Here is a 16,373-nt window from a genome sequence, read left to right as displayed (position 1 = left end):
CACATTGGGTAGAATGTTCAAAAGGGTCTTGCCTCAGCAGTGGGGAATAATTAGCCCTAGACTAAATGCTGCTCTGTTCCTACATTTAGTGAGATACAAATCTTTAAAAATCTTAAAAGAAAGACCAAATTGGATCAAACTATTTCTTAGTAACCGAACTGTTTCAGAATAAAGCTCATGAACAGTTATAGGAATATAAAAATATCTAGCCCTAAACAAAGGAACAGTCATATCTGGCATGCAGAGGTAGGAAAATATAATTCATAATGAGGAGGAAAATCATTCTATTGAAACTAATTCAGAACTAACAGAGATATCAGAATTAGCCAACAACGACATTAAAACAGTAATTACAACCATATTACAGATGTTAAAAAGACACAAATTGAACATCTAAAGATGAAAACTACAAGATCTGATATGAACAATACTCTGGATGGGATTAATAGCAAATTAAATATTACAGAAGAAAACATTAGTGAACCTGAAGACATAGCAAGAGAAACTCCCCAAATTAAACTGAGAGTAATATATGAAAGATCATCAGCGATCTATGTAACAACTTCCAACAGCCTAATATAAATATTATTGGAGTTTCCAGAACACATTAAAAGTATTTGAAGAAATAATGGCTAAAAGTATTACAAATTGATTTAAAACTATACATATATATAAACTACAAATATTATATATAAATTTACATATATATGTGTGTGTGTGTGTGTATATATATATATATATATATATATATATATAAACTTTTAAATCCAAGAAGCTCAATGCATCCCAAGCATAAGACACATGAAGAAAACAATATCAAAGTACTTCACAATCAAATTGTAAAAAAACAAAAAAACAAGAACATCATAAAGAAAAATACCTTAAAAGTGACTAGAGAAAAAAGACACATTAAATACACAGGACTAAAGATAAGAATAATGGCAGATTTCTCATCAAAAACAAGGCAAGAGAGGAGAGCAACATCATTAAAGTAGTCACAAAGGGAAAAAAACCTGTTTATTCAAGAACTCTATACCTAGAAAAAATATCTTTCAAAACAAATGTGATAAAAAAATATGAAATAATTTGTTTTCAGGCATACAAAAGCTGAAAGAATTCACTACTAGTGGATTCACACCAAAATATATGTTAAAAAAGTACTCTAGGCAGAAAGAAAATAACATCAATTTAAAATATCTATTTATATAAAGGAAGGAAGAGAACCAGAAATAGTGATGATTTGGGTAAATACAAAAGTTTTTTTTTTTTTTAATTTCATTTTTATTTTGCTTTATTTTATATTTTAATTCCAGTATCATTAACATGCAGTGTTATATTAGTTTCAGGTGCACAATACATTGATTCAATAATTCCATACATCACTCAGTGCTCATCATGACAAATGCACTCCTTAATCCCCATTACCTATTTAATCCATTCCCCTGCCCTCCTCCCTCTGGTAACCATAAATTTGTTCTCTGTAGTTAAGAATCTGTTTCTTGGCTTCAATCTCTCTCTTTTCTCAGTTGCTAGGTTCCTTAAATTTCACATATGAGTGAAATCATATGGTATTTGATTTTGACTGACTTATTTCACTTAACATTATACTCTCTAGCTCCACTCATGTTGCTGCAAATGGCAAGATTTCATTCTTTTTTATTGTTGAATAATATTCCATTCTGTATAAAAATCTTCTTTATCCATTCATCTATCCATGGACATTGGGCTGTTTTCATAATTTGTAAATAATGCTGCTATAAATACAGTGTTGCATGTATCCCTTTGAATTAGTGTTTTTGTGTTTTTTGGGTAAATACCCAGTAGTGCAATTACTGGATCATAGGGTAGTTCTAATTTTAACTTTTTGAGGACCCTCTATACTGTTTTCCACAGTGGTTGCACCAGTTTGCATTCCCACCAACAGTGCACATCCTTGCCAACACTTGTTGTTTCTTGTGTTTTTTATTTTAGCCATTCTGACAGGTGTGAATTGATATCTCATTGTACTTTTGATTTGCATTTCCTTGATGATGAGTAATGTTGAGCATCTTTTCATGTGTCTGTTGGCCATCTGGATGTCTTCTTTGAAGAAATGTCTGTTCATGTCTTCTGCCCATTTTTTTAATGGGGTTGTTATTTTGGTGTTGAGTTGTATAAGTTCTTTGTATATTTTGGATACTAACCCTTTATTAGATATGTCATTTGCAAATATCTTTTTCTACTCAGTAGGTTGCTTTTTAGTTTTGTTGATTATTTCCTTCACTGTGCAGAGGCTTTTTATTTTGATGTAGTCCCATCAGTTTATTTTTGCTTTTATTTCCCTTGTCTCAGGAGACATTTCTAGAAAAATGTTGCTATGGCTGATGTCAGCGAAATTATTGCCTGTGCTCTCCTCTAGGGTTTTTATGGTTTCAGGTCTCACATTTAGGCCTTTAATCCATTTTGAATTTATTTTTGTGTATGGTGTAAGAAAGTGGTCCATTTTCATTCTTTTGCATGTAGCTTACCAGTTTTCCTCCCAACACTATTTGTTGAAGAGATTGTCTTTTTCCCATTGGATATTCTTTTCTGCTATGTCAAAGATTAACTGACCACATAATTGTCAAAAGATCTTTTCTTAATATTTAAATCTTTTTAAAAGATAGAACTGACTACATAAACAAAAATAATAACATTGTATTGAGAGTTTGTAAGTTATAGTTTATAATAAGTTATAGTTTATAATAGTTAAATAATAGTTAATATAAAAGTTAATAAAATGTACCACAACAGCAGATAGGGGAAATGGAAGTACTCTATTATAAAATTATTATACATAAAGTGGTATAATCTCATTTGAAGATAACTGTGGTAAGTTAAAAATGTATTAAAAAGGGCTATAGTTAATAAGCTAACAAAGGAGATAAAATGAAATGAAAATATTCATTTAATGCAAAAGGAGGCTGAAAATGAATGAGTAAAGAACAGATGAAATAAATAGAAATCAATTAGCAAGATGATAGATTTAAATTAACCATATACATAATCACATAAAGTTTAAATGGTCTTAATGCTCAGGTTAAAAGGCAGAGATAGATTGGAAAAATTGAAGAGAAGGGAATACTTTCCAATTCATTCTATGAGGAAAGCATTATCCTGATACCAAACCCAGACACAGACATTAGGAAAAAACAGTTACAAACCAGTATTTCTCATAAACAAAATTTTCATAAATCAAATCCTAAAATATAGAAAAGGAATTATGAGGTTTATGCCAAGAAAGCAAAGTTCATTTAACATCTATCAATCAATGTAATCTTCCATATTAATCAATTTTAAAAGGAAAAGCATATGATAATTCAACAGAGGCAGAAAAGGCATTTGACAAAACCCAGCTAATAAATACTCTCAGCAAACTAAGAATAAAAGAACACTTTCTTAACATATAAAAGGCAAAAACCTACATTAACTTATTTTTTTAAAGATTTATTTATTTATCCTTAGAGAGAGAGAGAGAGAGCGAGAGCACAGTGGGGGACAGGGGCAGAGGAAGAAGGAGGAAGAATCTCAAGCAGACTCTGCACTGAGTGCAGAGCCCAGCAAGGGGCTCCATCTCACTACCCTGAGATCATGACCTGAGCCAAAACCAAGAGTCAAATGCTTAACTGACTGTGCCACCCAGGCACCCCAGTTAACTTCATTTTTAATGGTGAAAGATGGAATGCTTTCCCCCTAAAATCAGGAACCAGCTAAGGTTATCCACTCATAGGACTTCTTTTATACATATATATATTCAGTTAGCCAGCATATAGTACATCGTAAGTTTTTGTTGTAGTGTTCAACGATTCATTAGTTACACATAACACCCAGTGCTCATCCTAACACATGTCCTCCTTAATACCCATCACCTGGCTACCCTATCCCCCCAGCCCCCTCCCTTCTGTAACCCTCAGTTTGTTTCCCAGAGTCCAGAGTCTCTCATGGTTTATCTCCCTCTCTGATTTCCTCCCATTCAGTTTTCCCTCCCTTACCCTGTGGTCCTCCACTCTATTCCTTACGTTCCATGTATGAGTGAAGCCATATGATAATTGTCTTTCTCTGCTTGATTTATTTCAATTAGCAAAATCCCCTCTAGTTCCATCCATGCCATCCTTTCTGATGGCTGAGTACTCCTAGGACTTCTATTCAACACTGTGTTGGAAGTTCTAATTAGTGGGATAAGGCAAGAAAAAGAAATAAAGGCATTGGAAAGGAGGATGAAAACTGTTCACAAACAATATGATCATATAGTTGGAAAATATAATGGAATCTATATATAAGCTACTAGAACTAATAAGTGAATCTGGCAATTTGGGAGGATACAAAATCAAAATAAAATATCAACTGTATTTCTAAATATTAGCAATAAACTATTAGAAATTAAAGATAAAAATATTACTTATAATATTATAAAAATACCAAGGGATAAATATGATAAATAATTGCAAGATTTTTACAGTGGAAACTATAAAACTTCCAAAAGAAATTAAAGATTTAAATAAATGTCATGGGTCAGAACACTCAGTAATGTCATGATATCAATTCTCTTCAACTTGATCTCTATATTCAAAACATCCCTTTGACTCACAGGAGGATTTTTGTAGAATTTGACAAACTGATTCTAGAACTCATATTGAAACATAAATGAGTTGTAATAACTCAAACAACTTTGAAAAAGAACAACATTGGAGAGTTAAAACTACCAATTTCATGACTTATTATAAAGTTGCAGTAATCAAGATAGTGTGGTTATTAGTGTTACAAGAAATAAACAGATAAAGAGAACACAATTGAGAGCCCAGAAATAAACCCACACATAAATGAATAGCTTATTTTTGACAAAAGTGCAAAGGAAATCCCTTGGAGAAAGGACAGTCTTTTCAACAAATGGTGCTGTAATAACTGATTATTCACATATAAAAAAATGAAGGACAATCCAAACTTTATACAAAAATTAGTTCAAAGTGGATCCTCTAGACACAAGTGTAAGACCTAAAACTGTAAACTTTTTAAAAGAACACATAAGAGAAAATTTTTGTGACCTTGGGTTAGTAAAAGATTTCTTAGCTATGATACCAAAGGTACATTCCATAAAAACAAAAATTGAAAATTGATAAATTGGACTTTATTCAAATTTAAAACTTCTGTTACTGAAAGACACTGCTAACTGGATGAAAAGATAAGCTCATCACTAATTTGATAAAAAATGAGCCATAACCCTTAACAGACATCTCACCAAAGAAGATAAACAAATGGCAAATAAACATATGAAAAAAATACTCCACATCATATGCGATCAGAGAAATGCCAATTAGAATACAAAGAGATACCATAAGACACCTATTAGAATGGCCAAAACTCAGAATACTGACAATAACAAATGCTGACAAAGATGTGAAACAACAGAAATTCCCATATATTGTTTATGGGAGTACAAAATGGTACAACCACTTTGGAAGGTAGTTTGGTTTTTACTCATAAAACAAAACATACTCTTACCATATCATCTACAATCCATGTTCCTTGGTATTTATCCAAAGGAGTTCAAGATGTATGTCCACACAGAAACTGTACAGAGATGTTTATAGTAGCTTTATTTATAATTGCCCAAACTGGAAGCAACCAAGATGTCTTTCAGTAGGTGAACGGATAAACTGTGGTACATCTAGACAATAAAATATTATTCAGTGCTAAAAAAAAAAAAAAAAGTGAGCTATCAAGCCATGAAAAGACATAGAGGAAACTTACTAAGTAAAGGGTCATCTGAAAAGGCTACATAAATTCCAACTACATAACATTCTGGAATAGAGCAAACTATGGAAACAACAAAAAGATCAGGGGTTGGGTTAGGGAGGAGAGATGAATAGGCAGAGCACAAAGGATTTTTAGCAAAGTGAAAATACTTTGCATGATATTATAGTGATGGATATATGTCATTATACTTTTGTCCAAACCCAAAGAATAACACCAAGAGTGAACCCCAAGGTCAATTATGGACTTTGAGTGATTATGTAGTGTCAATGTAGATTCATCCCCGGTTAAAAAATAAAACACACCATTCTGGTGAGTGGTATTGATAATGGAGGAGGCTATGTATGCATGGGGATGGGGGTACATGGGAAATCTCTGTACCATCCTCTCAATTTTTTGTAAACCTGAAACTGCTTTTAAAAATAAAGTCCCATGGAATGCCTGGGTGGCTCCATTGTTAAGTGTCTGCCTTCGGCTCAGGTCATGGTCCCAGAGTCCTGGGATCCACCCCGCATCAGGTTCCCTGCTCAGCAGGAAGTCTGCTTCTCCCTCTCCCACTCCCCCACTTGTGTTCCCTCTCTCGCTGTCTCTCTCTCTCTGTCAAATAAATAAATAAAATCTTTAAAATTAATTAATTAATTAAAAAATAAAAATAAAGTCCCTTAAAAAAAAAAAAAGATAATCATACTGGGAGAAAATATTTGCAAAGCCAGAACATACAAAGAGTTCTCAAAACTCACAAGTAAGGAAACAGCCCAATAAACAACTGGGCAAAAGATTTGAACGGATAATTCTCCAAAGAAAATATAAAGACATATGGATGGCAAATAAGTAGACAGAAATATATATAACATTAGTCATTGGGGAAATGGAAATTAAACCACAATGCTATACCACCATTAGACACCTCTTAGAATGACTAAAATTAAAAGGACAGACCATGGCAAGTATTAATAAGAACTTGGAGAAAATCAAAGTCTCAGACACTTTGTTGGTGGGAATTTTAAATGACATCACTACTATGGAAAACAATTTGGCAATTTCTTAAAAAGTTAAACATCCAGTTTCTATATGGTCCAGCTATTCTACTCCTGAGTAGTAACCCAAGAGAAAAGAAAGTACATATCCTTACAAAACCTTTTATACAAATAAACAACCCAAATGCCCATCAAAAGGTGAATGGACAAACAAATCATACTATATCCTTACAATTGAATACTATTCAGTAATAATTAGGCTGAATGAAAGAAACCTGACTAAAACAGAATACATTTTATATGATGCCATTTATGTAAAACCACAGAATATGAAAACTATATTAACAGTAGATTAGTAGTTGGCTGAGGAAGGGTAGAGAGAGTGGCAGTAGAGAGGAATTACAAAGGGCATGAGAAAACTTTCACAGGTAAATGTTCATTATCTTATTTTAGTGATGGTTTCATAGGTTTATACATATGTCAAAACAAAATATGTTCAGTGTATTGTATGTTAATTATAAAGCTCTTTATTTTTAAAGGGGGATAAATCATCCCTATGAAAAGTATACTCCTACCTATTTAACATATCTTTTTCTATCCTTGAATGCATGAATCAAATACAATCATATGTATCTGTCACTGTTGGTTCCCTAAAACCATGGTGCCCATCTACATGTTCACCCAATAAAGTGTATTCATATATATGCCAACTGTCCACAGGTTGAGGATTTAGATTTTTAGGTTGTCCCTAACTCTAACCTACTTTGTTACTCCTGAATACAAACCTCCATGCTTGTTTCTTTTTTTAGTTGACCTCCTCAATTTTCAGTTTGAAGTCTGTCCTTCAGCTATAACTGTTGCTCATCTCCAGACAATGATTTTGGGTCTTTATCTCAGCTACATTTCCATAAACCCCCTTAGACCAAGTCTTCCTGGTCACCCAAGACTTCTACATTGCTGGTCTACTCCCATTTGATCACTAACACAAGGAGCAGAATCATGAAACCTTTATCCTATAAGAACTTAAGGAAGAGAGCTAACTGATACAGGCAGGAGTATGACATGATAGAAAGTACCACATGCTTGTTCCCCTAAAGGATTTCTAAAAGACTGAAAAAGTTGTTTAAAGAAACTATTCTTATGGGTTGTGGGGTGGCTCAGTCATTAAGTGTCTGCCTTCGGCTCAGGTCATGATCCCAGGGTCCTGGGATCGAGCCCCGCATTGGGTTCCCTACTCAGCGGGAAGCCTGCTTCTCCTCCTCCCATTCCCCCTGCTTGTGTTCCCTCTCTCACTGTCTCTCTCTCTCTGTCAAATAAATAAATAAAATCTTTAAAAAAAATAAACTATTCTTAAATAGTGATGAAGCATCAGAGTCAATATAAGAGGTTTCAGGAGATATGTTGATATCCTGAGAGAAATGTCCATTTTATGAGATTACAGAGTCTTAAAAGTTGAGACACAAATGGAAGTATCTGCTATCTAGAAGGCATAGTTCATGGGAACTGCCACCACTTACAGCCATTACACACAATGGCCCATGAATGACACTCTGGAGCCCAGACTATGGAAGCAACAGACCAGGTGACTCACTGGGCAAACAGAACTGTTTGGGGGAGTGTCCAGTCTCCTTTCAAACTAGCATTAATCACTCAGTATAACTTACTCATGAGTCCTGAGTCTGATGGCTTAAACTTCACTCTACTACTCAGAGAAGTAAGAACAATGGTTTCCTTTCAGGAAATCTGATGAAACTGAAAACCCTGACACTCTGATTTGGGGCTCAAGTCAGTAATGATGATTCTAAATTTATAACCTGGCCCTTAAAATCCCAGTGGAAGGTGTGGCCCAAAAAGGAAGGACTCTTTAAGGGCATTTAGGAATGTAATTTTCCCCCATAGGCCATTTCAGTGGTATCTTTTGGGTCTCAGGCCTTGTGGTTCAAAATATACTCAATCATTCATCTAAGGTAATTAAGGCATGAAGTCAAAGAAACTTTCTAAGGACAAATATGAACCTGTGCTTGGTCTAAATAATAAGCTATGAAATGGTTAACTGGTAGATATTTGGGTTTCACTGAAGCCCCACCCCCACACATAAAAAAAAGTAGCAAACCATTGGAAATATGAAACAACTTAAATACACTAACAATGCTAAATAACAGATTTGACTGGCTCATTTTAGTTTAAATGACTACATTGATTACTTGACTTGGCAGCTTGGGCAAGGAAAACAGACTGTAGGGTTACGGTTGCAGATTATGCACAAAATCTTGATATAGAGTTAATGTTTTCAACAATATAGACTTCAAAACAAAAATTCAAATAATTGTTTTTAATTTTTCGGTTGTTATACAATAACTCTAAAATTAGATCAATTAAGAATCAACTTAGAGGGCACCCGGGTGGCTCAGTAGGTTAAGCGTCTGGCCTTGGTCATGATCTCAGGGTCCGGGGATCAAGCCCCACACTGCATTGGGCTTCCTGCTCAGCGGAGAGCCAGCTTCTCCCTCTCCCTCTGCCCCTCACCCTGCTCAGGCTCTTGTTCTTGCTCTCTCTCTCTCAAATAAATAAAATCTTAAAAAAAAGGATCAACTTAAATTTTCCTTTATATACACAGTACTTAATCTATTTTTGCTCTATGGGGCAGAGGCAGGGAAAGAAGGAACAGAATGGGGGAAAGGTAGATAGTTAAAACTAGCAAATTGTGGGTTACTGATTCCATGTGAAGGGACAGAGACAGAACAACCCAGTGCCATATGCTTATTATTCAATTCTAAGTAGTATAAGTAAAAAACATATACTTACAGCACATTTTTCAGCCTGTAAGTATAAATTCCACTAAATTCCACAGGTTTTTATTTTCCAAAAGAAAAATTTTAGGAAATATGAATAGCTGTTGGCTTTATCTTAGTGGATTTTTTAAAGAATACATGGCAGTACCTCAGGGCAAAACCTGACAGTATAGCAAAGGCCAACAGCTTAATTTGCGTCAGCAAAGTAGTGTGAGAAATTTCAACACTCTATCCACAATGCAAGAGCCATTTACTGCCCTTTGCAGGGCAATAAATTGATTTTGCTCCCTTTAAAAGAAGATGTTTTACTGAAATTGTGCAAACACAATTTATGACAATTAGCAGTAGTGTGATTTTTAGACAATGGGGCCAGCTCAAAATGGGCAACTCACAAACCACTATTTCTAACCCAGCAGACAGAAAAGGATCCAAAATTTTATACACACTTTTATACCCTTTTTTTCTAATATATATAATATAAAAGTATTTTAATATATTAAAAACAAAAACACTGTCCTAATATATATGAAATATATATATTTGAAAAAACTGTCAATATTTAACCTATTATTGTGGGTATTGTTTTTTTGTTTTTTTTTAAGATTTTATTTATTTATTTGTCAGAGAGAGAGAGCACAGGCAGGTGAAGCTGCAGGGAGAGGGAGGAGCAGGCTCCCCGCTGAGCAAGGAGCCTGATGTGGGACTTGATCCCAGGATCCTGGGATCATGACCTGAGCCGAAGACAGCCGCTTAACTGACTGAGCCACCCAGGTGTCCCTGTGGGTATTAGTTGTAACACACTTGCTTTTCCTTCCTTTTATTACACCCCTGGAATGTTAATGGCAAAGAGATAGACTCTGATATGCTCTGGCATTGCAAAAGACATTACCCAGAGCATTTTGCTGAACTATGGCACCCCTCACATTGATGGAAGAAAATCAAAGATTCCATAATTTGTAACTTATTTTTTTAAAGGGCCTTCATGAATTACTTCCTGCATGGTTGAGTGGCAAATGCTGAGGACTGCAACATCCCCGTAAATATATTTTGACATGGCCATCACCATACAGACATGAACCCTCCCACTGCTGCTTGAAATTGCACAATAAGGATTCATTCCTTGCATTCGTTGAGCTCCCTATAGGTAATATATTTTTTTAAATAAACCTTATTTTAGTTATTCAGTCTTTTTGGCTTATTGTTAGTTTAGTTGATTTTTATTCAATTTATTAGTTATTTAATTTTATTTCATTTAGTTTTAGATATACAGGAAATTGGAAAACATAGTTTTCCTATACCCCAGTACCTAGTTTCTCCTATTATTAACATCTTATATTAGTATGGTAAATTTGTTACACTTAATGAACCAACACTGATACATTATTATTAACTAATGTGCATACTTTATTCAGATATCCTTTGTTTTTACCTAATATCTTTTTTTCTATTCCAGGATCCCATCTATGATACTACATTACATTCACCCATCTGTCTAGTTAGGATCCTCTTGGCTGTCACAGGTTCTCAGACCCCTTCTTTTTGGCATATTATAGATATTCTTCCATTGGAATTTGTTTGATGTTTTTCTGATAATGAAACTATATTATGGTTTTTTGGAGGATGACCCAGAGATGAAGTGCCCTTCTCATTACATCATATCATGGTTACAGTGCTATGACTTATCACTGTTGATGTTCACCTTGATCAACTTGGCAAAGGTAATACTTACTGGATTTCTCAACTTTAGAGTTATTTTGTCTTCCCACTTCTCATACTTAAAGGAAGGGAACTCAGTCATGATGAACCTAATGAGCGGGGAGTTATGCTTCATCTCCTTGAAAGCAGAATACTGCATAACTTATTTTGAATTCTTTGGGTAAGAGAATTATCTCCTGAATCCATTTTTTTCAATCATTAATTCATATCAGTATAGGCCTATGTACATTTATTTTATAACCTAGATTATAGACCAATGCTACTTTATTTTTATTTTTTTATTTTCTTGCTCAAATTTTTTCGGGTTTGTCCACTGGAAGCTCTTTCAGTAGGCCCCTGCTGTGTCACTTTGACATACTCCCATAATTATGGGTTGGTTTGTTTCTTGTTAACATTATCTGACTTTTGGGGCACCTGAGTGGCTCAGTCAGTTGGGTGTCTCAGTTGGCTCAGGTCATGATCCCAGGGTCCTGGGATCGAGCCCCACGTTGGGCTCCCTGCTCAGTGGGGAGTCTGCTTCTCCTTCTCCTGTTGCCCCTCCCCCTGCTCATGCTCTCTCTCTCTCTCTCTCTTGCTCACTCTGATAAATAAATAAAATCTTAAAAAAAAACCCTAAACATTACCTGACCTTCTAGTAGTATAAGATGCTCCAGAATCATCCTGTATATTTTTCATTCCATTCTAGAACCAGCCATTTCTCAAAAAAATATACAGTTCCTTTTATTAGAGAATATTAGAAACCAAGGTCATGGTGCTGTGTGCTTGTTGATACTGGAGTGTCATTGATTCTAGGTTCTATCAACTGTCAGAGCAAAGAACTGCATGTGTGCATACTAATACATGCAGATACACATATACATATCTATAAATCATTCTGCATGTAACTATCTGTATTATATTAAGCTACACATGAGTTCATACTGATCTCCAACTACGGAGATATTTATCATTCTAGCCTTCTACCCTTGCTTCTCTGCAAACTTCCACTCCAAAATTGAAAAACCTGGCTCCCGTTATCTACCATCCATTTACTTGATTGTTTACTGGCAGTATGCATGTATAGTGGCATCAGAATTGCTAACCTTTGGGAAATAACGTTAACAACTTTAGAGCACAGTGCTTATGCTTAGTTTTACAGCCAGTCTTACAAGCTTCTGTCATTTCCAAAGTTACTCAGATCAATAGCTGTTCCTCCCAAACCCTTCAATGAAGTTGTTTCTTATGTTCCTATTAGTTAGATTGCTTTACCACATTCTACATTCCATCCTGGGATCCCAAACCTCCTAAATTATTTTTTTAATAGTTGCATACAGGGGGGCCTGGGAGGCTCAATTGGCTAAGCATTTTGTTCTTGATTTCGGCTCAGCTCATGATCCCAGTGAATCCCTTGCAAATACTGATCTTTTGTTTTGCCTTTTCCAATATCACTTAATTGGAGTCATACACTACTTGACATTCCAGGTTGGCTTCTTTCACTTTCAATATGCATTTAGGATTCACCCATGTGTTTTCACAACTTAATAGTTCATTTCTTTTTTTTGCTGAATAATATCCCATCATACACATGTACCACAGTTTGTTTATTCATTCACCTATTGAAGGACATCTTGGTTGCTTCCAGTTTCTGGCAATTTGTGAACATAACTAGGAGTGTGATTGCTTTATCAAATTATTAGAATATGTTTAGCTTTGTAAAAAAAATAAAAACCTGCCAAACTGTCTTCCAATGTGGCTATATCATTTTCCATTTCTACCAGCAATTAATGAGAGTTCCTGTCACTCTTCATCCTCATCATTAATATTATCAGTTTCTGTTTAATTTAATTCCTTTGTGGTCTGAGAACATACATGGTATGACTTCTATTCTTCTAAATTTGTCCAAGTGTGTTTTATGGTCCAGATTGTGGTCCATCTTGATGAATGTGTCATGTGAGCTTGAGAAGAATGTGTATTCTTCTGTTGTCAGATGGAATACTCCATAAATATCAATTAGATCAAATTGATCAATAGTGCTGTTCAGGTAAAATCCACCCTTACTCATTTTCTGCATGCATAACTTATCAATTACTTAAAAAGTAGTGTTGAAACCACCATCTCTAATAGTGGATTTGTCTTTTGCTACTTTCAATTCTATCAATTTTTCCCTCACATATTTTGATATTTTGTTATTAGGCACATATTCATTTAGGGTTGTTTTGTCTTCTCAGAGAATTGACTCCTTTATAATTATATAATATTCCTCTTTATCCCTAATAATCGTCTTTGTTTTGAAGTCGGCTTTATATAACTCAAATTAATATAGCTACTTCAGCTTTCTTTTGATCAGTGTTAGCACTGTGTATCTTTTTCTATTCATTTACTTGTAACCTATCTGTTTCTCTAGGGGCACCTGGGTGGCTCAGTTGGTTAAGTGTCTGCCTTCAGAGTCCTGGGGTTGAGCCCCATGTGGGGCTTCCTGCTCAGCGGGGAGTCTGCTTCTCCCTCTGTCTCCCTCCACCCCACCCCACTCCTGCTCATGCTCTCTCTCTCTCTGTTTCTCTCTCAAATAAAAAATAAAAGTAAAAAAAAAAACTATCTGTGTCTCTATATTTAAAGTGGACTTCTGGTAAACAACATATAGCTGTGGACAACACATAGTTGGGTTCTTTCTTGTCCACTCAGGCAATCTGCATCTTTAAAATTAGTATATCTAGACCATTCACATTTAAAATGATTATTGATATAGCTGGATCGATATCTACCATATTTACAACTGTCTTCTATTGGCTGCATTTGTTCCTTGTTTCTTTCTAATCTTCTTTATCTGCCTTTATTGGTTTTAATTGAGCATTCTGTGTAATTCCATTTTATCTCCTCTCTTAGCATATCTTTTTAAAAAAATTTCGTGGTTACCCTAGAGTCTGTAATTTTCATTTTTTTGCAATATGCATTTTTAATTAATCTAAGTCTACCTTCAAATAAAACTACACATATACATATCTATAAATCATTCTGCATGTAACTATCTGTATTATATTAAGCTCCACATGAGTTCATACTGATCTCCAACTACGGAGATATTTATCATTCTAGCCTTCTACCTTACACCAGAGAATTTCCAAAATTATACCAATCCTTACTTACCTCTTTTAACATTGTAATGATTCATTTCACTTATGTATATGCTATAATTAGACAATACACTATTACTATTATCATTCTAAAGTTATCTTTTAGATTGACCAATAATAAGAAAAACAAAAGATTATATTTTACCTTCATTTACTCCTTCTCCAACACTCCTCCTTTCTTTGTGGAGACCTGGGTTTCTTACCTGTATCATCTCTCTCAACCTGGAGAACTTCTTTTAACATTTCTTGCAGGATAAATCTGCTGATAATGAATTCCCTCAGGTTTGTTTGTCTGAAAAAGTCTTAATTTTCCTTCACTTTTAATTTCATTGAATATAAAATTTTAGGTCGATGCTTTTCTTTTCAACACTTTGTTTCATTCTACTCTTCCAGCTTGCACAGTTTCTGAATACAATTCTGCTCTAATTGTTCCTTGTTCCTCTATAGGTAAAGTTGGTTTGGGTTTTGTTTTTTGTTGTTGGTTTTTTCTGACTTCTTTCAAGATTTTTTTCTGTCTTTGGTTTTCTATAGTTGAATATGATATATCTGGGTGTAGATTTTTGGTATTTATCAAGCTTTTTATGTTATCTGAGCTTCCTAGATTTATGGCTTGATGAATAACTCCTTTAATCCACTGTTGGATTTGATTTGTTAGTATCTTGATGAGAATTTTGCATCCATTTCATCAGAGATATTAGCCTGTAATTCTCCTTTTTAGTGAGGTCTTTTTTTGGGGTCATTCTGGTCTCATTGAATGAGTTTGGAAGTTTTCTTCCCACTTGTGTTTTTTGGAACAGTTTGAGAAGAATAATATTAACTTCTTTAAATGTTTGGTAGAATTCCCCTGGGAAGCCATCTGGCCTTGGACCTTTGTTTGTTGGGAGATTTTTGATTACTGATTCAATTTCTTTGCTAGTTATCAGTCTGTTCAAATTTTCTATTTCTTCCTGCTTCAGTTTTGGTATTTTATATGTTTCTAGGAATTTATCCATTTCTTCCAGATTGCCCAATTTGTTGGCATATAATTTTCATAATATGCTCATAATTGTTTGTATTTCTGTGGTGTTGGTTGTGATCTCTCCTCTTTCACTCATGATTTTATTTATTTGGGTCCTTTATCATTTCTTTTGGTAAGTCTGGGTAAGGGTTTCTCAATTTTATTAATTCTTTCAAAGAACCAGCTCCTAGTTTCATTGATATGTTCTGGTTTTTTTGTTTCTATTTCTGCACTAATCTTTATTATTGCCATCCTTCTGCTGGCTTTAAGCCTCATTTGTTGCTCTTTTTCTAGCTCCTTTAGATATAAGGTTAGGCTGTGTATTTGAGATTTTTCTTGCTTCTTGAGGTAGGCCTGTATTCCTGATATACACTTCCTTCTTAATGAATGCTTTTGCTGCATCCCAAAGATTTTGGACCATTGTGGTTTCATTTTATTTAATTCTATGTATTTTTTATTTCTTTTTAATTTCCTGATTAACCTATTCATTCGTTAGTAGGATGTTCTTTAACCTCCATGTATTTGTGGTCTTTCCAAATTTTTTCTTGTGGTTGACTTCAAGTTTCATAGCATCATGGGTGGAAAATATGCATGGTATGATCTCAATCTTTTTGTATTTGTTGAGGCTTGATTTATGACCCAGTATATGATCTATTCTGGAGAATGTCCCATGCGCCCTCAAAAAGCACATATATTCTGCTTTAGGATGAAACGTTCTGAATATATGTTAAGTCCATCTGGTTCAGTGTGTCATTCAAAGCCATTGTTTCTTTGTTGATTTTCTGCTTGAAGATCTTTCCATTGCTGTAAGTGGGGTGTTAAAGTCCCCTACTATTATTGTACTATTATCAATAAGCTTCTTTATGTTTGTTACTGATTTATATATTTGGGTGTTCCCAAGTTGGGGGCATAAATACTTACAATTGTTAGATCTTCTTGACGAATAGACCCCTATGTTACAATATAGTACCCTTCTTCATCTCTTATTACAGTCTTTATTTTAAAATCTAGT

The sequence above is a fragment of the Mirounga angustirostris genome, unplaced genomic scaffold (genome assembly GCF_029215605.1).
Source record: "Mirounga angustirostris isolate CCGP_5_RB_7025 unplaced genomic scaffold, mMirAng1.0.hap1 SCAF_4, whole genome shotgun sequence".
NCBI lineage: Eukaryota > Metazoa > Chordata > Mammalia > Carnivora > Phocidae > Mirounga > Mirounga angustirostris.
The sequence above is the reverse complement of the archived record's forward strand: the minus strand, read 5'-3'. Positions refer to the sequence as shown.